Genomic DNA, 24,726 nt, shown 5'->3' with positions numbered 1-24,726 from the left:
TATATATATATATATAATTTATCACAATCTAAAAAACTGATGTTTTCATTATTTCCCCTCTCATCCTCCATTTTATAAAATTTGCTACATTATTACTGTTATTATATCAAGTTTTATAATATTTAAATTATCCTCTATAAGTATATTTATTTTGTGTTTTGCCTGTAGATTGATTCTAAAAACTAAAAAGCAGCAAACATGATTGAAATAACATAATACTTTCAATCATGTTTGCTAGTTTTCAGTCTGAAGTTGATAAACAAAGATATGGACAATTTTCAGACACCCTGCACGTTTATGCATTATATGCTGATAACCTTAAAATACCTTTCCTATACCTGAACCTGCATTTTATACATTAGGTGATGAAGGCTGATTCTGAACCATTCCACAGATCGGGATAAAATTCTAGTACCTGACAAGGTACCTAGAGTGCCAAAGTAGGACAGGGAAGACTTGGTTTTGTGACATTATATAAGGATAGGATTTCATCCAGACCTGTCTCTCAGGCAAAGCTTAGATGAGGGGGTAATGGTCTCCCACAAAGCCTCTGGATATTTGGGGTCTTCCAGCAGCTGGCTTACTCAAGCAGGACCACTGATTATATCCAGGAGACTCAACTACCTTACCCTTCTCCTCATGTCTTTCTTTTCTTCATTTTCATTGTGGGGCGACACCAGGAGGACACATGCGATGGTGACAGCAAGGGCACAATAGGACAGGAGGCTTCAACTGCAGGGTACAGAAAAGTGCTGGGGGAAGAGTCAGGGAGAAACTCACAGAATACACCTCAGCCTAAGACACAGAAAATCCACCTTTCCCTCCCTCCCTGCTCCGGGCACCTAGCAGGTCCTGGAACAAAGGTTTAAAAACAGGTTTATCTGGTCTCTGACTGTGAAGAAATGAGAGGACAATCATGGACAGGAAGAGGAGATGTTTGTCTTGACTTCATCAATCCTAAAGGAAAACAAGATTGACTAGGGGACTTAAGGGCAGCAGCCAAAGAATCCCATGGCTTGTAAAAGATCTTAAGAGTCCTCTAGGTTTCCCTGATCCAAGAGGGGCAGGGAGTACAGAAACCTTATTGGGATTTTATCATTTTTTTTTAGTTTTATAAGAGGAGACATTCCTCCCCAAATAAGTGGGCCTACTGGTCTACTTTGGGGCATTTAAATTTCAAATACATTTTTGGTGAATAGTATCTACTAATCTAGGCAAGATCTCATTACACTTGACATGATTTCCCAATGGGGAAATCCTTCCTAAACTTAGGATATAAGTTAAATATTCACGTATACTATGTTCTTTCTATATTTTTAAAAAATTCTTTTTATTTCTTTTAAATATTTCTGTTTAATCCATGTAAATTCATTTTGACAATATATAAATATATATATGTAAATATATATACATATGTCACTTGACTTTTCTCCATATAACCAAATTTTCATGATGTCATCTATTGAACAATTTATCTTTCTTGTTCTATTGTGGTAAACTAGAGTTCCAATTTTTTAATGTATTTATGGAATTAGACTTTTATTAGTAATGAAAATACTCAAAGACTTTATTCATAGGACACACATGTTCATACCTTCCCAGGACCAAGATATATGAGAAGCGAAATAATTCACCAGAATGTTGCTAGGTGGAAATGAAGTCAGAATGAAAGATGATAAATGTTCTTAAGGATATTTCATCTAAGTCTTGATGAAAGATGATAAAATAACCTTACAACATAGCTCAACAGACCTTCATAGTGACTGAAATTATTTTGTTTCAGAGCCAGTGTCTGTCTCCCCTGGATAGAAATGGATGCCCATCACAGTTTTTGTCTCTTAATAAACTTCCTCAATTTTAGATGTGTCAGTGCTATTGTCACTATGTTCTACGGGGTCTGTGTGTACTCTGTTAATTCCCTTAGATCAGACAATATCTATTTCTCCTAGGGCCACTTCAATGAGCATTCTTATCAATTCTAAGCATATAATCATATTCTTTGCAATTAACAATATTAACTTCCTTTTCAAAATTTATAATTGTATTTCTATTTCAACACATATTTCATTGACTAGAAATTCCAGAGCAGTATTTAAATTATAATAACGAGCACCCTCAACTTGCCCCAACTACATCTAATGGAAAAGTCACTAAAATTTTATTCTTGATAATTAATACATTTATTCCAAATTTACTTGCATTTAAAAAAATTAATAATGGGTGTTAATTTTTGTAGTATCATCAGACTTAGTGATATGCTATAACCTTAATAGGGTTCCTAATATTAGACCATTTTTGCTTCTTAAATTAACTTTTTAGTTTTGAATCATTTTATTAAAGTGTGGTGAATAATTCTTTGCAGGAATTGTTGTTTTATTTCTCTTTGCCAGTATTTTATTTGGGATTTTGGCCTTTATTTCAGATGAGCACTTCCAGCCGTAAAAACAAAACAAAAAGAAAAAAACCTGTAACAGTGACAGTGGCATGTAGTATGTGTGTGTGCCTGTGTGTGTGTATATTATCTCAGTTAACAGGAAAAACATAGAGGAGACTTCAACCTGCTTCAGTAGGTCAATTATGTCGTCAATGACCTAAGCTCTTTTTATCTGTCTCTCCTCCACCAACTCTAACAGTCAAAGGTTTTTGTTTTTCACACTTGACACCTCATGTGTGCAAAATGTCTGCTGCAATCCAGACCATACTAACAAGTCTTCCTCTTCCATCTGATCCTAATATTAGGACATCAATTTAGCTTTTCCCAGATGCTCTCTAGCAAAGCTCCTCTTAAGTTCCATTCGCTAGAACTGAGTCAGTCAGCCATACTCATGCTCTAAGGAGGGCTGGGAAAATGAATTGCTGGCAAAGAGGAACATAATTGTCATCCTTAGTTTAGAGTTAAACCCATCATGATTGATCACCTTGGGCTGGGAAGATCTCAGCACACAGAAAATAAGGATTCTATTAGCAAGGAAAGAGATGGAATGAAGATGGTTCAAGGATAAAATTAATAACATGTCTGCCACCCTATCTATTCAATTTTTATTTGTAAGTCAGGTCCATAGTCTTTTTGTACTGAATTTATCATTTTCAGTAATCAAAATTAATGCTGGTTTCCTAAAATAGGATGTTCAGTATTCTAAATGTTCCATGTTCTGCAATGGTATGTACAAGGATGTCTTCAGAACTTGGGTTAAATCACCTGATTCAGAAACTATTGTGGAGGGAATAATCTGACTTTTATTTTATACTATTCTGTTAAGATTATTGGTCTATCTAATCTTTGATTTCTGCTAGAGTAAACTTTGATAATTGGTATGTTTTCAGAACTGTCTCATTTATGTTTTCAAATATTATAGCTTGGAGTTTAAAATGATATTACTGAAAAAAATTTAATATCTCATTTATAATATCTGTATGCTCCCTCTAATTTTCAACACTGGCTTTATCTTTTATTCTTATTGATTTTTAATAGAACAAGTTCCTGAATGTACTGTTATTTTCTAAAGAACAAGTTCTTGAACGTTTTGTATTTCTTTTTAATAATTTATTGATTTCTGCCTTGAGTTTCATTATTTTTACTAATTTCTTTAGGCTTATTTTGTTTTACTCTTTCTAAATTTGTGATTTAAATCCTTAATTAATTTATATTACTAATTCCTATTTAACATTGAAAGGACATAAAACTAAGATTTTTCCCTTACATTTTATTTTGGCTACACAGCTTAAATTAAAATACTTCCAGTTCCCATTTTCCTTACTTAGGGCATAGCTTTTTAATTTTGAAGAATTGTTTTTTTCTTTAAAAAAAGTCATTATTTCTAATCTGTTTGTCATACTTAACATTCATTTGATAAATATTTGTTACCAAATAATGTACCCTGTACAAATTTCAATGAAGTTTAAGAAATTAGTAAATCACTATTTCTTTATTCTTTAAAAAAGAGTACAGGCTTTGAAAGGTACAAAGTTCAATTTTATGTTCATTATGTTTTTTTTTAAGAGATACTAGTTTATTTTTTTATTTTTTGGCCACACCACACAGCTTGCGGGATCTTAGTTCCTGGACTGGGGATGGAACCTGTGCCCCCTGCAGCAGAAGCTTGGAGTCCTAACCACTGGACCACCAGGGAATTCCCTTATGTATATTATCTTAACCTGGTTAATTTATCCTAGTTGTGTTTATTTTATTTTACTCAATCTTTTATTGGTTAAATTGAATATTAAATTCTTCTAAAACATTTATTTTTATCAAATTTTTTTGTATATCTAATAGTAATTACCTCATTTATTTTTCTGTTATTATAGTTTCACCAACTTGAAACCATAAAATACCTAGAAGAAAACATAGGTGATCGTAGCAATATTTTTTTTGCATCTGTCCCCTAAAGCAAAAAAAAAAAAAAGCAAAAATAAACAAACAGGACCCAATTAAACTTAAAAACTTTTGCACAGCAAAGGAAACCATTGACAAAACAAAAAGACAACCCACTGAATGGAAGAAAATATTTGCAAATGATACGACCAATAAGGGTTAATATCCAAAATATATAAACAGCTCATACAACTCAACATCAACAAACAAACAAACAACCCAATTAAAAAATGGGAAGAAGCTCTGAAGAGACATATTTTCCAAAGATGACATGAAGATGGCCAACAGGCACATGAAAGGATGCTAACATTGCTAATCATCAGAGAAATACAAATCAAAACCACAATGAGATATTACCTCACACCTATCAGAATGGCCATCATCAAAAAGAACACAAATAACAAATGTTGGCAAGGATGTAGAGAAAAGGGAATCCTTGTACACTGATGGTGGTAATGTAAATTAGTGCAGCCACTATGGAAAACTGTATGGAGTTCCCTCAGAAAGCTAAAAATAGAACTACCATATGATCCAACAATTCCAATCCTGGGTATTTATCTGGAAAAAATGAAAACACTAATTTAAGAAGATACTTACACCCCAATGTTCATAGTAGTACTATGTATAATAGCCATGACATGGAAGCAACCCAAGTGCCCATCAACAGACAAATGGATAAAGAAGGTGGAGTACTCCATCATATATATATATATATATATATTACACATACATACATACACACACACTATATATATATGGAGTACATATATATGTGTGTGTGTGTGTGTGTGTGTATATATATATATATATATATATATATATATATGGATGGAATACTACTCAGCCATAAAAAAGAACGAAATTCTGCCATTTACAGCAACATGGATGGACTTGGAGGGTATTATGCTAAGTGAAATAAGTCAGACAGAGGAAGACAAATACTGTATCATATCACTTATATGTGGACTCTAAAAAATACAAACTAGTGAATATAGCTTCACTGAAATTGTAGTTTTCTTTAAATCAAAGAAAAATAAATTCTTCTTGGAAAATAATTTGTCTGAAATTAATTTAGCCACCTCTGTTCTCTTTCTGTTTGTATGTGTTAAGATATTACCCTAACCATTGATTCTTTTTAAAATTCTCTGTCCTTGGACAAGTAGGAAAGAGTCACACTTTAGTTTTTAACCAAATGTATGTGTCTCATTCTAATTGAGGAGTTTAACTTATTTATTTTTATTGCCAGAACTATTCTATTTAGTCTTCCATTATATAGTTCTATGCTGTTTTTAAATGCTTACTTTGATTTATAACTTTTAATATTTTTTTTATATTCTCCAGTAATCTGTGAAGTGGACTAAATATTTTAACTCCACTAATGGTTATCTTAAATATTCAAACTATAGATCCAAAATTTGCAATAATCAAAAGACACTGTGTAGGGCCTCCCTTGTGACGCAGTGGTTGAGAGTCCGCCTGGCGATGCAGGGGACACGGGTTCGTGCCCCGGTCCGGGAAGATCCCACATGCCGCGGAGTGGCTGGGCCCGTAAGCCATGGCCGCTGAGACTGCGTGTCTGGAGCCTGTGTTCCGCAACAGGTGAGGCCTCAACAGTGAGAGGCCCACGTACCACAAAATAGAAAAAATTTTAAAAAAGACACTGTGTAGCTTTTGACACTCCACCACGCAAGACAAGGAATTAAAGACCTCTCTTTATCCTCTACTCTCTCCATTGAGGTCTGAGTTAATTTAATATCTTGATTTAATCTATTTTCAATTAAATTATTACATTTTCCACAGCACTTTAAAAATGGTTTAACTTTTCCATTGAACTTTATTATCAAATTTTAAAAAATCATTATTTTTTAGATTTAAGTGTTTAATTGAACCTTAACTCAAATTTATGTCCTTTTTTTAAACAAAAAGATTTCCTCGTTTTTAACATCTCAATTTTAGGTCATCTCAATTGGCAGAAGTGTTCCTTAAAGTGATTACATTTTTCAAAACAGTTATTTCTATTTATCTTTCCAAAATTTTTACTAGTGAATAGCTAGATTAACATATCTCCTCAACAATTTTGTGAATTACAATGAGCCCTATCCAAGCTAATCTGTTTGTTTTTTCATTTCAGTAATTATCACAAGTTGTCCCCATATTCTGGCAATAGATTGACTATAAATCTTGGCTTTCACTGTTATGAACTGGCTTTTTTCCCCACTATTTCCTAATGGGAATTTTAATGGTAATTCAGGGACTGCTCACAGCATGTCACTTCACCTCAAAACTTGAATATTCGCTTCTTACTTGACAATTGATCCTGTTACTGAACATTCACTTTTTTCTTTTGAAAATAAGCCTCAGAAAAAGAAGTAATATAAAAAGCAAATAAGAAATACCAAGCAAAGGAAATCAAAACTCAGAATCTAGATGGCAGTTCAAATATTGAAAAATAAAAAGAGGAAGGAGTAGAGGGTGTGAATGTGATGAGCACAGGAGGGAAGGACACTGGTAAAATTACCAGTTTGTTGGCTTGTAAAATGTTTAATTTGCACTAGAACAAATTAACATTTCTAAACAAAACTGCCCGCTTCCAAATCTCACCCACTCAGTCCAAATTCCGACCCCCACTATTTCAAAGCTCTGATTAGTGAGTGTAATCATAAGAACATGTACAACTTTCTCTAACCTCATTTCAGAAGTTAACAAAAATCCACTTGGTCACTAGTAGAAATGTGATGTCCCTCTCTTATGGTCTAATAGAGCTTAAGCTTGCTGGTTGCCAGAGTCTATTTAATATATTTTCCTAAGCAGTGTGGATAATAAGATAAGATATTCAGGGAAATTAAAATGTTAATTATGTGTACAGCTTGGTAAATATGCTCAGTGATTTGAACTGATTCATTATATGAGCTTAAATTATTATTGCAAGGGTGAATGTCAACCATTCATGATATATACCTTCATCATCAAAATATTGACAACCAAATTCAACCATGTACTTTCCAAAAATCAACTACTATAAAATTCTTCTCAGTTTGTTCCTAAATAATTTCATTAGAGTTCTGACACTGTAAGCATTCTCCAAAATATATGTGCCCAATTTCTCTTTTATCTAAAAAACTCAAGAGAAACCTCAAGTAATGTAACGTTTGAGCTTAGTGACTAAGTATTTGCCCAAGGTCATACAGCTAATAAGTGGCAAAAATAAAACTTCCAAATGAATCTAACTGATACCAAAACCTATTTTCTTTCTGTTATTATTTTGACTACCTGTTATATAAATAATATCTACCAAGCACTGAGTTTTCACTGTACTTTAACCATATGATCATAATTACTTTTCACCACAACCCTTCTAGATAGATTTAGTTTTCCCATTTTGCAGAAAGGAAACCGAGGCTCAGAAAATTTTAAATGTATTAGCAACTCACAAACAAACAAAAAATAAATATTACTTCAAATCACTATATCCGTGACTTGGCCAGACATTGTGTGAAATCTGCCTTCAAATAACTTTGAAGGTATTTGATTGGAGAATTATTGTTTCGAGAATTTGGTACACGAAAAATCAAGTCAGAATTCTTATTTCAGAAGGCAAAATAGAGCAAAGAGAGCTCACCTGGTCACAGGGATCAAGCCAGGATGGGCACAAGTAGATTCTTATGCGAAGTATTCTGGTGTTGTTCTCTCATGTGGCAGTCAGGGTAGGACCCAAAAGCACGGCAGCACTTCCCACTTATAAATACTGTAAATCACTCTTCTCTACATGGTTATCTTCTCAGCTGCCCTCAGCATTTTGGGAAATGAAAGGTCCCAATGAGCCAGTTACCTTTTTGCTCAGGGTTAAGTGTACACTCCTTACACCCTATATGCTTGTCTACTGCCATGTACCAACTTTCCTTGTGTGAAACACAAATAACTTCCACGATTCAATTAAAGAGCAGCCAGTAAAAGAGAATATAGGATTAAATGCATACCATTAGGGGGAAATGGTACCACTACACCTTTTACTGGGTATTAGGGAAAATAACAATGCTAGCCTAACTAAGGGGTGAAATATGTTTGGTTTTTCTAAAAGATATATGTTCTGAGTACATATACATATACATACATGTTTTATGAGCACTACCTCTACTTTAAACCCTTTTAATGATGAAGACGTTTTAAGAGAATAAGCAATTAATTAAATATTAAACATCTGAGTTTACCAACTGGCACCTAGACTTCCTACTTTTTATTTTTATTTTTTTTTATTTTTTATTTTTTGCAGTACACGGGGCTCTCACTGTTGTGGCCTCTCCCGTTGCGGAGCACAGGCTCCGGACACGCAGGCTCAGCGGCCATGGCTTACGGGCCAAGCCGCTCCACGGCATGTGGGATCCTCCCAGACCGGGGCACAAACCCGTGTCCCCTGCATCGGCAGGCGGACTCTCAACCACTGCCCCACCAGGGAAGCCCTAGACTTCCTACTTTTGAGGCATTCATTGGGTCAGGATTTGACCTCTCAATTTCCTGGGAACAATGGAAAAAAAAATTATAAACCAATTCGTGCCTACCCCACAGAGCTGTTGTGGTAATCAAAAGAGACCATGTGAAGCACACCTAAAGATGTGAACACAACCTTATTTATGGTGCTTAAAACTTGAAACCAACCTAAATATTCAATAAATGGTTTTCTAAATGTTAATACATTCATGTGATGGATGATGTTTATTAAGAGACTGTAATTACACCAAATAAATGTTATATAATATTATTTTAAAGGATAAAATATTATCTAATTAGGGAAAAATATATATTTTTTAAAAATCCTGAATGAAAGCACACACCATAATGTTAACAATAGTTATCAGTGGGTAGTATTGATAATAGCTGAGTTAAAACATAATAATCTTTAAATAAAGTTGGGAAAATAAATAATAAATAAGTAAAAGTCACATGCAACAGAAAATAATTATTTTCTTTCTTTTACATTTCCAAAATAAATACATATTTCTATAATTGTAAAAGTTTTTAAAATATGTGAAAAATACTTTGTACACCATAATATGCTACCAAAATGTATGCTAATTACTTGAATAAATATTAAGATAAATAAAAAAGTTTATTTTCTACAGTTTGTTTCATTTACAAATATAAATTCAAGTTTCTTAACAATCTAGGATGAATCAAAGAATAATTATTCTAATATTACAATGTGAGATATACTAGATAACTATCAAGCATAAGGTAAACATAATACGAGTCTAGTTCATTTAATGAACTCAGATACTAGCATACAATTATGGTGATAAAATCAGAGAGTTCAAAATAAAGGCTACCTAAACATGAATTTGTTTATATAAGTGTGGTATGCAATATTATTTAGTTAGCTTTATTTTCTTAAAGAAAATCTGTTAGAGCTGTATTTTCTTAAAGAAAACACTATACACTTCAAAGAAATCTTCATTAGAAAACACTAGTGTTGAAATTTTTGAAATAGGACTCAAACTAACTAAAATATTAGTAAGAAACTGGGACCATATGATTATTTTAAATAACAAAATAGAGAGTTACAAAATATTATTTATCTAGAAGATGTATAGCAAAAATTTTGGTTCATCAGATGAATAAATTTAAGACTAGCTAAAATTAAGAGAATATTCAAACTTTATTTACAATATTTATTCAATGAGCCATTACTTGTAATGGGAGTCAGAGGAGTCAAAACTCTGAGAGGTAATTCTTGACCTCATTTTTAAAAATTTGACCATGTATTTATATAATTAGAGTTTAAGTTTTCTAAAATAAATATTTAAAATATCATAGCTACATAATGAAATTATTAATTTATAGACTAATAAGGCACCCAAATTATTTGTGTGCATGCACATATTTGATTTTTTAAAATTATAAATAAAAGGAAACATGTTTCAAGTACCCTCTTCCATTAGTCAAGCTGAGATAAGAAAGTAATTTGAATAACCTTGAGATGTGTTTCTTATTCCTCTTCATCAGAAAGGAATGTGAGCCTTGTCCAAGGTCATAAACCCAGTAAATGTCAGTCTGTGTGCAGTCAAAAGCCAACTCACTTTCTACTACATAACATAATTACTGAAATTACTGCAAAAAATATGGAATAATCACCATTAGGATATACCCCCAAAAGGATATTCCCTATGGAGAAATAAAGCAATAAATTAATAATGGAAACTATCATATCAACAATCCTGAGATACCAGTTTCCTCACATTTAAGCATCTCTAAACTGGAGATGCATCTTAAAGTTGATAAAGCATTTATCAATCAAGGACATCTTGTAACTATACAACCAAAATTTTCTGGAGTGCAAGATAAATGTTTGTTTGTTTACCCTTGATTCTTATACAGTGCAATCTTGTTCAATGTGAGTCCACTAACATGCATGTGTTTGCACAAGAAAGACAAGATCCAGACTCATCCACCAGAACACTGGAACCAGTCCCCTACAACAGGAAGCCTACACAATCCACTGAAACAACCTTACCCACTGGGGGCAGACACTGAAAACAATGGGAATTATAAACCTGCAGCCTGCAAAAAGGAGACCCCAAACACAGTAAGTTAAACAAAATGAGAAGACAGAGAAAAACACAGCAAATGAAGGAGCAAGGTAAACACCCACCAGACTAAACAAATGAAGAGGAAATAGGCAGTATACCTGAAAAAGAATTCAGAGTAAGGATAGTAAAGATGATCCAAAATCTTGGAAAAAGAATGGAGAAAATACAAGAAATTTTAATTAGGACCTAGAAAAACTAAAGAGCAAACAAACAATGAGGAACAGCACAATAAATGAAATTAAAAATTCTCTAGAAGGAATCAATACCAGAATAACTGGGCAGAAGAACAGAAAAGTGACCTGGAAAATAAAATAGTGCAAATAACTACTGCAGAGCAGAATAAAGAAAAAACAATGAAAAGAATTGAGGACAGTCTCAGACCTCTAGAATAATATTCAATGCACCAACATTAGAATTATAGGGGTCTCATTACAGGAATTATAGGAAGAAGAGAAAAGGAAAGGGACTGAGAAAATATTGAGGAGATTATAGTTGAAAACTTCCCTAATATAGGAAAGGAAATAGTTAATCAAGTCCAGGAAGCACAGGGAGTACCATACAGGATAAATCCAAAGAGAAACAAGCAAAGATACATAATAATAAAACTATCAAAAATTAAATACAAGGAAAAAATATTAAAAGCAGCAAGGGAAAAGACACAAATAACACACAAGGGAATCTCCATAAGGTTAACAGCTGATCTTTCAGCAGAAACTCTGCAAGCCAGAAGGGAGTGGCAGGACATATTTAAAGTGATGAAAGGGAAAAACCTACAACCAAGATTACTCTACCCAGCAAAGATCTAATTTAGATTCGACGGAGAAATTAAAACCTTTACAGACAAGCAAAAGCTAAGAGAACTCAGCACCACCAAACCACCTTTACAACAAATGCTAAAGGAACTTCTTTAGGCAGGAAACACAAGAGAAGGAAAAGTCCTACAATAACAAACCCAAGACAACTAAGAAAAAGGTAATAAGAACATACACATCAATAACTACCTTAAATGTAAATGGTTTAAATGCTCTAACTAAAAGACATAGACTGGCTGAATGGATACAAAACCAAGACCCATATATATGCTGTCTACAAGATACTCACTTCAGACCTACCGACACTTACAGACTGAAAGTGAGGGGATGGAAAATGATATTCCACGCAAATGGAAATCAAAAGAAAGCTGGAGGGCTTCCCAGGTGGCGCAGTGGTTGAGAGTCCGCCTGCCAATGCAGGGGACACGGGTTCGTGCCCCGGTCCGGGAAGATCCCACGTGCCACGGAGTGGCTGGGCCCGTGAGCCATGGCTGCTGAGCCTGCGCGTCCGGAGCCTGTGCTCCGCAACAGGAGAGGCCACAACAGTGAGAGGCCCGTGTACCGCAAAAAAAAAAAAGAAAAGAAAGAAAGCTGGAATAGCAATTCTCATATCACACAAAATAGACTTTAAATTAAAGACTATTACAAGAGACCAAGAAGAACACTACCTAATGATCAATGGATCAATCAAGACAAAGATATAACAATTGTAAATACTTATTCACCCAACATAGGGGCACCTCAATACATAATGCAAATGCTAACAGGTATGAAAGGGGAAACTGACAGTAACACAATAATAGTATAGGGGAATTTAACACCCCACTTTCACCAATAGACAGATCATCCAAAATGAAAATAAATAAAGAAACACAAGCTTTAAATGACACATTAAACAAGATGGACTTAATTGATATTTATAGGACATTCCATCCAAAAAGAACAGAATACACTTTCTTCCCAAGTGCTCATGGAACATTCCCCAGGATAGACCATATCTTGGGTCACAAAATAAGACTTGGTAAATTTAAGAAAATTGAAATCGTATCAAGTATCTTTCCAACCACAGCGTTATGAGACTAGATATCAATTACAGGAAAAAAATCTGTAAAAAATACAAACACATGGAGGCTAAACAATACACTACTAAATAACCAAGAGATCATTGAAGAAATTAAAGAGGAAATCAAAAAATACCTAGAAACAAATGACAATGAAAGCACAACGATCTGAAACCTATGGGATGCAGCAAAAGCAGTTCTAAGAGGGAAATTTATAGCAATAAAATCCTACCTCAAGAAACAAGAAAAATCTCAAATAAACAACCTAACCTTACACCTAAAGCAGTTAGAGAAATAAAAACAAAAAATCCCCAAAGTTAGCAGAAGGAAAGAAGTCATAAAGATCAGATCAGAAATAAATGAAAAGAAAAAGAATGAAGGAAACTATAGCAAAGGTCAATAAAACTAAAAGCTGGTTCTTTGAGAAGATAAACAAAGTTGATAAACCATTAGCCAGACATATCAAGAAAAAAAGGGAGAAGATTCAAATCAATAGAATTAGAAATGAAAAAGGAGAAGTGACAACTGAAACTGCAGAAATACAAAGGATAATGAGAGATTACTACAAGCAACTATATGTCAATAAAATGGAAAAAATAGACAAATTCTTAGAAAAGCACAACCTTTCAAGACTGAACCAGGAAGAAACAGAAAATATAAACAGACCAGTCACAAGCACAGAAATTGAAACTGTGATTAAAAATCTTCCAACAGACAAAAGCCCAGGACCAGATGGCTTCACAGGTGAATTCTATCAAACATTTAGAGAAGAGCTAACACCTATCTTTCTCCAACTCTTGCAAAATATAGCAGAGGGAGGAACACTCCCAAACTCATCCTACAAGTCTACCATCACCCTGATACAAAAACCAGATAAAGATGTCACAAAAAAAGAAAACTACAGGCCAATCTCACTGATCAACATACATGCAAAAATCCTCAACAAAATACTAGCAAACAAAATCCAACAGCACATTATAAGGATCATACACCATGATCAAGTGGGGTTTATTACAGGAATGCAAGGATTCTTCAATATACGCAAATCAATCAAAGTAATACATCATGTTAACAAATTGAAGGAGAAAAACCATATGATCATCTCAACAGATGCAGAAAAAGCTTTCAACAAAATTCAACACCCATTTATGATAAAAACCCTCCAGAAAGTGGGCATAGACGGAACTTACCTCAACATAATAAAGGCCACATATGACAAACCCACAGCCAACATCATTCTCAGCGGTGAAAATTGAAACCATTACCACTAAGCTCAGGAACAAGACAAAGTTGCCCACTCTCACCGCTCTTATTCAACATAGTTTTGGAAGTTTTAGCCACAGCAATCAGAGAAGAACAAGAAATAAAAGGAATCCAAATCAGTAAAGCATAAGTAAAACTGTCACTGTTTGCAGATGACGTGATATTATACATAGAGAATCCTAAGGATGCTACCAAAAACTACTACAGCTAAACAATGAATTTGGTAAAGTAGCAGGATACAAAATTAATGCAGAGAAATCTCTTGCATTCCTATATACTAATGATGAAAAATCTGAGGCAGAAATTAAGGAAACACTCCCATTTATCACTGCAACAAAAAGAATAAAATACCTAAGAATAAACCTACCTAAAGAGAGAAAAGACCTGTATGCAGAAAACTATAAGACACTGATGAAAGAAATTAAAGATTATACAAACAGATGGAGAGATATACCATGTTCTTGGATTGGAAGAATCAGCATGTGAAAATGACCCAAAGCAATCTACAGATTCAGTGCAATCCCTATGAAACTACCAATGGCATTTTTCACAGAAGTAGAACAAAAAATTGCACAATTTGTATGGAAACACAAGATATCCTGAATAGCCAAAGCAATCTTGAGAAAGAGAAATGGAGCTGGAGGAATCAGGCTCCTGGACTTCAGACTATACTACAAAGCTGCAGTAATCAAGACAGTATGCTACTGGCAAAAAACAGAAATATAGATCAATGGAACAGGATAGAAAGCCCAGAGATAAACCCACACACATATGGTCATCTTATCTTTAACAAAGGAGGCAAGAATGTACAATGCAGAAAAGACATCCTCTTCAGCAAGTGGTGCTGGGAAAACTGGACAGCTACATTTTAAAGAATGAAATTAGAACACTCCCTAACACCATACACAAAAATAAACTCAAAATGGATTAAAAACCTAAATGTAAGGCCAGACACCATCAAACTCTTAGAGGAAAACAGGCAGAACACTCTATGACATAAATCACAGCAAGATCTTTTTTGACTCACCTCCTAGAGAAATGGAAAAAAAACCAAAAATAAACAAATGGGACCTCATGAAACTTAAAAGCTTTTGCACAGCAAACAAACCATAAACAAGACGAAAAGACAACTCTCAGAATGGAAAAAAAAAATTTGCAAACGAAGCAACTGACAAGGGATTAATCTCCAAAATTTACAAGCAGCTCACGCATCTCAATATCAAAAAAGCAAACAACCCAATCCAAAAACGGGCAGAAGACCTAAATAGACACTTCTCCAGAGAAGATATACAGATTGCCAACAAACACATGAAAGGATGCTCAACATCACTAATCATTAGAGAAATGCAAATCAAAACTACAATGAGGTATCACCTCACACCAGTCAGAATGGCCATCATCAAAAAATCTACAAACAATACATGCTGGAGAGGGTGTGGAGAAAAGGGGACCCTCTTGCACTGTTGGTGGGAATGTAAATTGATACAGACTCTATGGAGTACAATATGTTCCTTAAAAAACTAAAATTAGAACTACCATACGACCCAGCAATCCCACTACTAGGCATATACCCTGAGAATACCATAATTCAAAAAGAGACATGTACCACAATGTTCACGGCCTCACTATTTACAATAGCCAGGACGTGGAAGCAACCTAAGTATCCATCGACAGATGAATGGATAAAGAAGATGTGGCACATATATACAATGGAATATTACTCAGCCATAAAAAGAAACGAAACTGAGTTATTTGTAGTGAGGTGGATGGATCTAGAGTCTGTCATAGAGAGTGAAGTAAGTCAGAAAGAGAAAAACAAATACCGTATGCTAACACATATATATGGAATCTAACAACAACAACAACAAAAAATGGTTCTGATGAATCTAGGGGCAGGACAGGAATAAAGACACAGAGGTAGAAGATGGACTTGAGGGCACAGGGAGGGGGAAGGGTAAGCTGGGACAAAGTGAGAGAGTGGCATGGACATATATACACTACCAAATGTAAAACAGATAGCTAGTGGGAAGCAGCCGCATAGCACTGGGAGATCAGCTAGGGCGGAGCTTTGTGACCACCTAGAGGGGTGGGATAGAGAGGGTGGGAGGGAGATACAAGAGGGAGGAGATATAGGGATAGATGTATATGTACAGCTGATTCACTTTGTTATAAAGCAGAAACTAACACACCATTGTAAAGCAATTATACTCCAATAAAGATGTTAAAAAAAAATGCATGTGTTTGAAAGGCAAATTACTATTAACACTTCTAAATGCTTCTCTCAAATTCTTTTAACGCTTGTTTTAACAGTTTGTGAACCACATTTTAAGTATCACTGTGTTAGAGTCAATGAAATATTGTAATAACTAAAGTTTATTGCATATAATTTTGAATCCCTTTTAATCAATATTTTATTATGTATCATTTTGAATCACGATTATCAATATATTTTCTTATACTGGGACAAGTAGTAAAATTGGCTTATTTCACTTCCTTTGCCACAAATAAATTAAATGCCTGAGGGCAGGGATCAAGAAGAAGAAGAAAGAATATTGGATAATCCACCAGTTTGAAACATGGTTCATGAACTATCAAGAATTAGCCATGTCAGTCAAATTAAATATTTCTTGCTCTCAAGTGTAGGCATTAGTACCTCCTGCTATTCGGGGTTACTTTGGTCCTTGAGTTATCTTGCCACTGGTGGATCACTTGCTCTTGTTCTGCAGTAAAACTTGTGTGTGAAAAATGATTTAGTCACTCATTAAAAATAAACTGTAACTGATGTTTACTTCCTAATGGTAAAACTGAGTAACTTATGCCATAAAAAACAAAATATGCCTTATCTCACTCTGTGCTAAACTACCCCATATATAATGAAAGATCCTGAAAATAAAAAGTAAAGTATGATAAATCAGTCAGGAAATGTATTTAGGAAATGAGGGGGAAAGTGGATTAATCCCATAAACATAGGCAAAACCCAAGCCTGTCATTAGTTGTAAGATCTTTCAGTTTAAATTATTATTCCTCTACTATGCATTTTTACTATGACAACTTCTTATAAATATTGTGTTTTGTAAAATTCCTTTGTAGGCAGAGACCCTCAAAATACTGGACAGGTTTTCTCCATTGAAATGGTTCAGGATTTGGAACTGATGTAAATGGAGATTTAACTGCTTTCTCAAAGGGAACAGTCTTATTCACTGCTGTATCCCCTGGGGTACAATTTAGATGCCCAATCCATATTTGTTGACTTCCAAATGAATTACAAAAAGAGGTGTCTTCAAAGAAGGAAAAGAGTGCACCACACTCTGATTGCTCTGTCTCTAGAAAAGTGTGGCTTGCACCAATAGCAAGGAAAGAAAGGTATTCACCCTTTCTAATTCAGGTGACCTCAACAGGAAAGAGCAAATGGAAATCCAATTCTGGCAACCTGATCAAAACAAAGGGGGGTTTCCCCATAACGTGTCTCTCACCATATCAGGCACCAAGGCTGAATAATAAATTCTTCTGCTTGTTAGAAAAGACATACATTGAGTGACCTGACTGGCTAGTGGGAATCCCAGCTATATCCACAACATAGTAGAACTCACAACTAGGAATGTGCTGTAGAGGCTCATTATTTAATTAAGAGTAGGAATTACAAGAGCACTAAATGCAATGAAGCAGCACAATTTGCAAGGGCTCTGAATTTATGGTTTTCATTAATTAACATAAAGTAGTGTAGGCAAGTGAAATCAAGTGATCTGCTCAGCTATTAGAATTTTGAGAGTTAATTAATATAACAGCACAGATCATTGAGCTTAGAAATTATGAGTAATATATAGAATTTTAAGAAGTATCATCATGTTTTATAATTACAAGATACTCCTCTGCTCCTTCAAATTGTATTCTTTTGAAGCTTGGTCCCTTAACTCAATTCAAGATCAGATATGGCTAAACCCATATGAAGGGAAAACAATTGGAAAATTTGTGAATTCAACTCTGCAAACTCTTCTCATAAATGATTTATTTACATAATCATCTGTGATGATTACAGACCATTAGTGACCATTAATAAATAAAACTATTTGCATTTCACAAATGTATTTGAATTTCAGACTTCTTAAATTTCTCACTAGGGAAAGAAACAAAAATAACTGTTCCTATGACCCCAGCTTAAAAAGCAGTGGAGCAAATTCTCATTTCTCCTCTGGAATGGAGGAAACATGAGGGAAATTGGAGGCTGTGCAAAGTGCCACCACTGCCATCCTATACATTCTGCATACCTGTGCTCCTCATTGGCTTCGTAATCGAAGCGCTCTAGAGCAGCGGTCCCCAACATTTTTGGCGCCAAGGACTGGTTTCGTGGAAGACAATTTTTCCACGGATGGGGGTGGGGGGAGATGGTTCAGGCAGTAATGTGAGCGATGGGGAGCGATGGGAAGCGGCACACCTCCTGCTGTGCCTCCAGCTTCCTAACAAGCCATAGACCGGTACCTGCTCTAGGGGCTGGGGACCCCTGCTCTAGAGCACCGAGAGCTATTGTTTCTCTTCAGCTGAGCAAAGAGCGGTGTAAATAAAAGTTGAGTCTTGCCATTGCCATTGAATTCAACTTGTTAAAAATAACAATAGACATGCATTGTAACCAGAATAGCATTTTCTATGATGTCTTTATAGATTCCTATTATATCTTAGTACACTTTATAGTCAGGACATCAATGGTCTAAAAATTATTTTATCTGTATAAGCACAGATTTATGCATTTATTTCACAGTTACAATAATCATCATCTACTGAGTACCTAAAATGTGTCACATGCTTTACTCTTGCTTTATATAGATTATCTTATCATTGCTGAAAAGAATCTTGAAAAGTAGGTCCTTGGGCTTCCCTGGTGGCACAGTGGTTGAGAATCTGCCTGCCAATGCAGGGGACACGGGTTCGAGCCCTGGTCTGGGAAGGTCCCACATGCCACGGAGCAACTAGGCCCCACACTACTGAGCCTGTGCGTCTGGAGCTTGTGCTCCGCAACAAGAGAGGCTGTGACAGTGAGAGGTCCGCGCACCGCAATGAAAAGTGGCCCCCGCTCACTGCAGCTAGAGAAAGCCCTTGCACAGAAACAAAGACCCAGCACAGCCAAAAATAAATAAATTAAATTTAAAAAAAAAAAAAGAAACTTGTTTAAAAAAAAAAGTAGGTCCTCATTTTATAAAAAGAGAAACTGTTATGGGCTAAATTGTGTCCCCCACACACACCCAAATTCATATGTTGAAGTCCTAATCCCCAGTGCCTTAAAATGTGACTGTATTTGAAGATAGGACCTTTAAAGGGGTGATTAAGGTAAAATGAGGCTATATGGTGGGCCCTAAGCCAATATGACCAGTGTCAATTTCAAGAAGAGGAAATTAGGGCACAGACAATATGCAAACCGTGGGGTAACCACATGAGGACACAGTGAAAGGCTGGCCATCTGCAAGTCAACGAGAGAAACCTCAGAAGAAACCAAACCTATGGACACCTGATCTTGGACTTCCCACCTCTAGAACTGTGAGACAATAATTTTCTGCTGTTTAAGCCACCCAGTCTGTGGTGTTTTGTCATGGCAGCCCTAGTTAACTAATACAGAAACAATGTTGATGTAGTAACTCTCAATTCTAATAGCGAATTATTTCACTTAAACTCACTTACCAACATTACTAATGTGTAAAACATCTGGGAAATGGGTGAGAAAGATGTAAATTCATTCTTTTCTGCTCAAAGAACATGCTCTTTCCACCCCTCCAGTGATTTAAAAAAAAAACAGTTGTCAAAACTTGCACAAAAGCAAGATATTAAAACAGATAAAAATAATTCTATTTCGGGCTTCCCTGGTGGCGCAGTGGTTGAGAGTCCGCCTGCCGATGCAGGGGACACGGGTTCGTGCCCCGCTCCAGGAGGATCCCACATGCCGCGGAGCGTCTGGGCCTATGAGCCATGGCCGCTGAGCCTGCGCGTCCGGAGCCTGTGCTCCGCAACGGGAGAGGCCACAACAGTGAGAGGCCCGCATACCGCAAAAAAAAAAATAAATAAATAAAATAATTCTATTTCGAATGAAGCATCACCCCACTGACTGGGTCATTCCCTTGACACTCCCCATACCGAACCTCTCTCCTGGTGTGACTTAAGGAGGGACGCCATTGGGCAATCACTGCAGCATATCATGTTGCCGATTTTAAGGTTTATCTCATTTTCAGATTTGTGCTTTCAAGTATTAAAGATTTTCTGTAACAATCTGTATTTTTTTCCCAATCAATAACAATATAAGTAGAAACTTATCAATATATCCAAGAACTTTCTAAGAATAAGAACAGTACATACTCCTGTTAAGGAGTGAGTTCCCTGTTCAAGCATAGCTGGAATGACAGAGCACCTGGCAAAGTGGTTGATGAGGGCATTAAGGTCTCATGTATGCTAGGGACTAAAAACTGAATTTGCAGAATTTTTTGGTATTACAGAGTCACTTCCAAAGATGAAAAAGGATTCAACAGAGAAGATAGCTGCTTGGTACTAAGCGACACTGATTATGCATCTTTATTCATTTTACTCAAAGCTAAAATTGTCTATTTGGGAAGATATTCCTTACAGCTAGCAAAAGGCAGCAGAAAGCCCTCACAATTAGCATTTTTAACAGTGTTATTGAGGTATAATTGATATGCAACAAACTGCATGTAAAGTATGCAATTTGATAAGTTTTGACAATGTACATACTCCTGAAACCGCTATCAAAATCTACATAATGAACACATTCATCACCCCCAAAAGTTTCCTAGTGGCTTCTTTGTAATTGCTCCTTTTAGGCTTTCTCCCCTACCCCACTAGGCCCACCGGGCAAAAACTGATCTATTTTCTGCAACTAAATATCAATTTGCATTCTACATATTGAAATCTTGCAGTATGTCTCTTTTTTGTCTGGCTTCTTTCATTCAGCATAATGATTTGCGATTCATCCATGCTATGTGTATCAATAGTTCATTCCTTCGTATTGCTGAATCCTATTGCATTGTATGAATTTATTGCACTTCCTCCACTCTTCCATTGCTAAACTTTAAGGTTTTTTTCCAGTTATGCCTAATATAAATAAAGCTGCTATGAACATTAATGTATAAATCTTTGTATGAACATATGCTTTCATTTCTTTGGGTAAATGTCCAGGAGAATGGCTGGGTGATATGACAGGTGGGTGCTTAAATTTTTAAGAAACTGCCAAACTCTACATATTGGTTGCACGATTTTACATTTCCATTAACAACATATGAAAGTTCCAGTTCCTCCACATCCTTGCCAACATTGTCAGTCTTTTTCATTGTAGACGTTCTAGTAGGTGTGTAGTGATATTTCCTTATAGTTTTAATCTGAATTTCTTGAATGACTTATAATGTTGAACCCTTTTTCATGTGCTTATTTGCCATCTGTATGTCTTCTTTCATGATGTATCTATTTAAATCTTTGCCAAATTTTAAAATTAGGTTTTCTTATTGTTGATGTTTGAGAGTCCTTTATGTATTCAAGATACATATCCTTTATTAGATGTATGCTTCATAAAAATAATCTCCCATTTTGTAACTTATCTTTTCATTCTCTGAACAGTGTCTTTCCAACAACTAAAGTTTTTAGTTTTGGTGAAGTCTAACTTATCAATAATTTTTAAGAACTGTGCTTTTGGTGTCATGTCTGGAAATCTTGCCTAACCCAAGATCACAAAGATTTTCTCCTATGCCTCCTTCAAGAAAAGTTATTGTTCTCATTTTACATAGTGGTCTATAATCCATTTTGAATTAATTCTTTTTCTTTTCTGTTCTTTTTTGGTTGCATATGGATATCCAATAGTTCCAGCACCATTTTGGGGGGAAAAAATACTTATCCCTTATCCACTGAATTGGCTTTGCAGCTTTGTAGAAAATCAGCTGTCTGTCTCTGCGTAGGCCTATTTCTGAGCTCTCTCTTCTGTGCTATTGATATATTAGTATATCTTTTTGCCAATACCATACTGTCTTGGTTATTATAGATTTATAGTAAGTCTTGATATCAGGTAATGTTAGTTCTTCAACTTGTCTTCCATCACAAAGCTACTTGGGCTATTATAAGTCCTTCACATTTCCATATGACTTCAGAATAAGTGAGTCAATTTCAACCAAAAAAAATCCTGCTGGGATTTCATTGAATCTATAGATCACTTTGGGGAGAACTGACTTCTTAACAGCTTTGCATCTTCTGACCCACAGACATGACATATCTCCCCCAATTGTTGAGGTCTTCTTTCTGTCAGTAGTGTTTTGCAAGTTTCAGTGTATACTTCTTTCACATCTTTTGTTATATTTATCCCAAACTGTATCATATTTTTCAGTCTATTATAAATGGTTTTGCTTTGTTAGTTTGAATACCCTATGGTTTATTGCTAGCATATAAAAGTATATTTAATTTTTTAATATTTTATATTCTGCAACCTTATGAATCTCATTTTTTAGTTCTACTATTGTTTTCATTGATTTTATCAAACGTTCTACTAAGACAATAAAGCCATCTGCAAATAAAGACAGTTTTATTTCTTTTCCAATCAAGACATCTTTTATTTCTTTTTCTTGCCTGATTTTACTGGCTAGAATCATTATACAGTGCCGAACAGAATTGATGAGGGTGAACATTCTTCTCTTGTTCCTCATCTTTCCAGGAAAACATTCAGTTTTGTGATTTTTTTACCATTAATTATGACATTAGCTGTAGGATGCTTTTTTGTAGATGCCATTTATCAAGCTAAAAGGTTTCTCCTCTATCCCTACTTTGCTCAGAGTTTTATTGAAAAGAATATTGGATTTGTCAAATGCTTTTTGTGTATCTACTTAAATGATGATTTTTTTAAAATTTGTCAATATGGTGAGCTACATTATATTACAATCCTACTTGCCATTTTGGATTATCTTTTTAATTTACTGTTGGATTAGATTTTCTAAAATTTTTATTGAGAATTTTTGTATCAATGTTCATGAAGGATATTACTCTTTCACATTTGTTTTTTTCTTGGAATGTCTTTGTCTGGTTTTGATATCAGGGCAACGCTGGTCACAAAGAATGAGCTGGGAAGTATTCTTTCAAAATTTATGAAAGAGTTTGTGCAGAATTGGCATCATTTCCTCCTTAAATCTTTGGCAGAATTTACCAATGAAGCATTATGGGCCTGGAGTTTCCTTTGTTGGAAGTTTTGAACTACAAATACAATTTCTTTATATATAAAGAGCTCTTCAGATTATTGATTTCTTCTTGATTGAGCTTTGGTTTTTCAATGAGGACCAAATGTAATATGCCCATTATATTTAAGTTGTTGAATATATTAGCATAAACTTATTCAAAATATTTCCTGACTGTCCTTTTAATACATGTAGCATTTGCAGTGCTGTTACCTCCCTCATTTCTGATACTAGTCATTTCATCTTCACTCTTATTCCTTATCAATCTGGCTAGAAGTTTATCAATTTTATTGATTTTCTCAAAGAACCAATTTTTGGTTTCACTGATTTTTCTCCATTGTTTTTCTGTTTTCTATTTCACTGATTTCCTCTCTGATCTTCAGTATTTATTTTTCCTACTTACTTGGGGTTTAATTTGTGATTTTTTTTCTAGTTTCTTCAGTTGGAACCTAAGGTCATTGATTGGAGACCTTTTTTTCATTTCTAATACAGGCACTGAGTGCTAAAACTTTCCCCCTAAGCACTGCTTTAACAACATCCACAAATTCTAATTATGTGTACTCATTTGCATTCAATTCAAATTACTTCTTATTTCCTTTTTTGATTTCTCCTTTGACCTCTGGATTATTTTAAAATCTGTTATAATTGTTTTTCAAATGTTTTGGGAGATTTCTCCAATATCTTTCTGTTACTGATTTTACATTAAATTTCACTGTTGTCAGAGAACTCATTTGAATATTTTGTTTCTGCTACTCTATCTTGACCAGAAGTGGAAGTCTCTCCAATTAACATTTTTAAGTATTTTAAAATTCATTTACCCATTAGGAGAGTTATTTATAATGTAGTTTTACTGTGTGGACAGCAATGATGGGTTTTTAATTTTGAATAAAGAGAATCAATTAAGAAGGTGTTATTTTGAGCCTGAGGTATTACAGTATTAGAGAAAACTCTAAACTGAGATATAATCAACAGTAGGCTTTATTACTAAGTGGTAATATCTTAAGCAAATAACAACTTAAAGTCAGTCCTATCAACTTAAAATATAACTAGGTTAGAGATGATCTTTAATTTGTCTCCTATTAAATTCAATAATTTAATACTTCTGGGAAGGCTGGGAATGGGAGAATTGGGGTAGAAAGCATCAGACTTGGAAGAAAATAAGAGAAATGGGTAAGTGGAAGAAGGAAAGAAGAGGTGGGAAGTGGGAAAAGTGCCTAGAGAAGAAAGTAGAAGGCACTCAGGATGCACAGTTATATCTACTGCCTCTGTGCATTATTAAAAATAATCTCCATGCTGCTTCTGCCATTGTCACAGGTTGTCAAAACCAATATTAGGACATCAGTTATAGTTGGAAGTTTGCAACAGGGCTGTCTAATCTCCCTGACATGTCCAATCCATTCCTCATTACTGAATCCCTTCCTCTTCAGTACAGTGTCA

This window comes from Tursiops truncatus, chromosome 4 (genome assembly GCF_011762595.2).
Source record: "Tursiops truncatus isolate mTurTru1 chromosome 4, mTurTru1.mat.Y, whole genome shotgun sequence".
NCBI classification, from domain to species: Eukaryota; Metazoa; Chordata; class Mammalia; order Artiodactyla; family Delphinidae; genus Tursiops; species Tursiops truncatus.
This window is presented reverse-complemented; position numbering follows the sequence as displayed.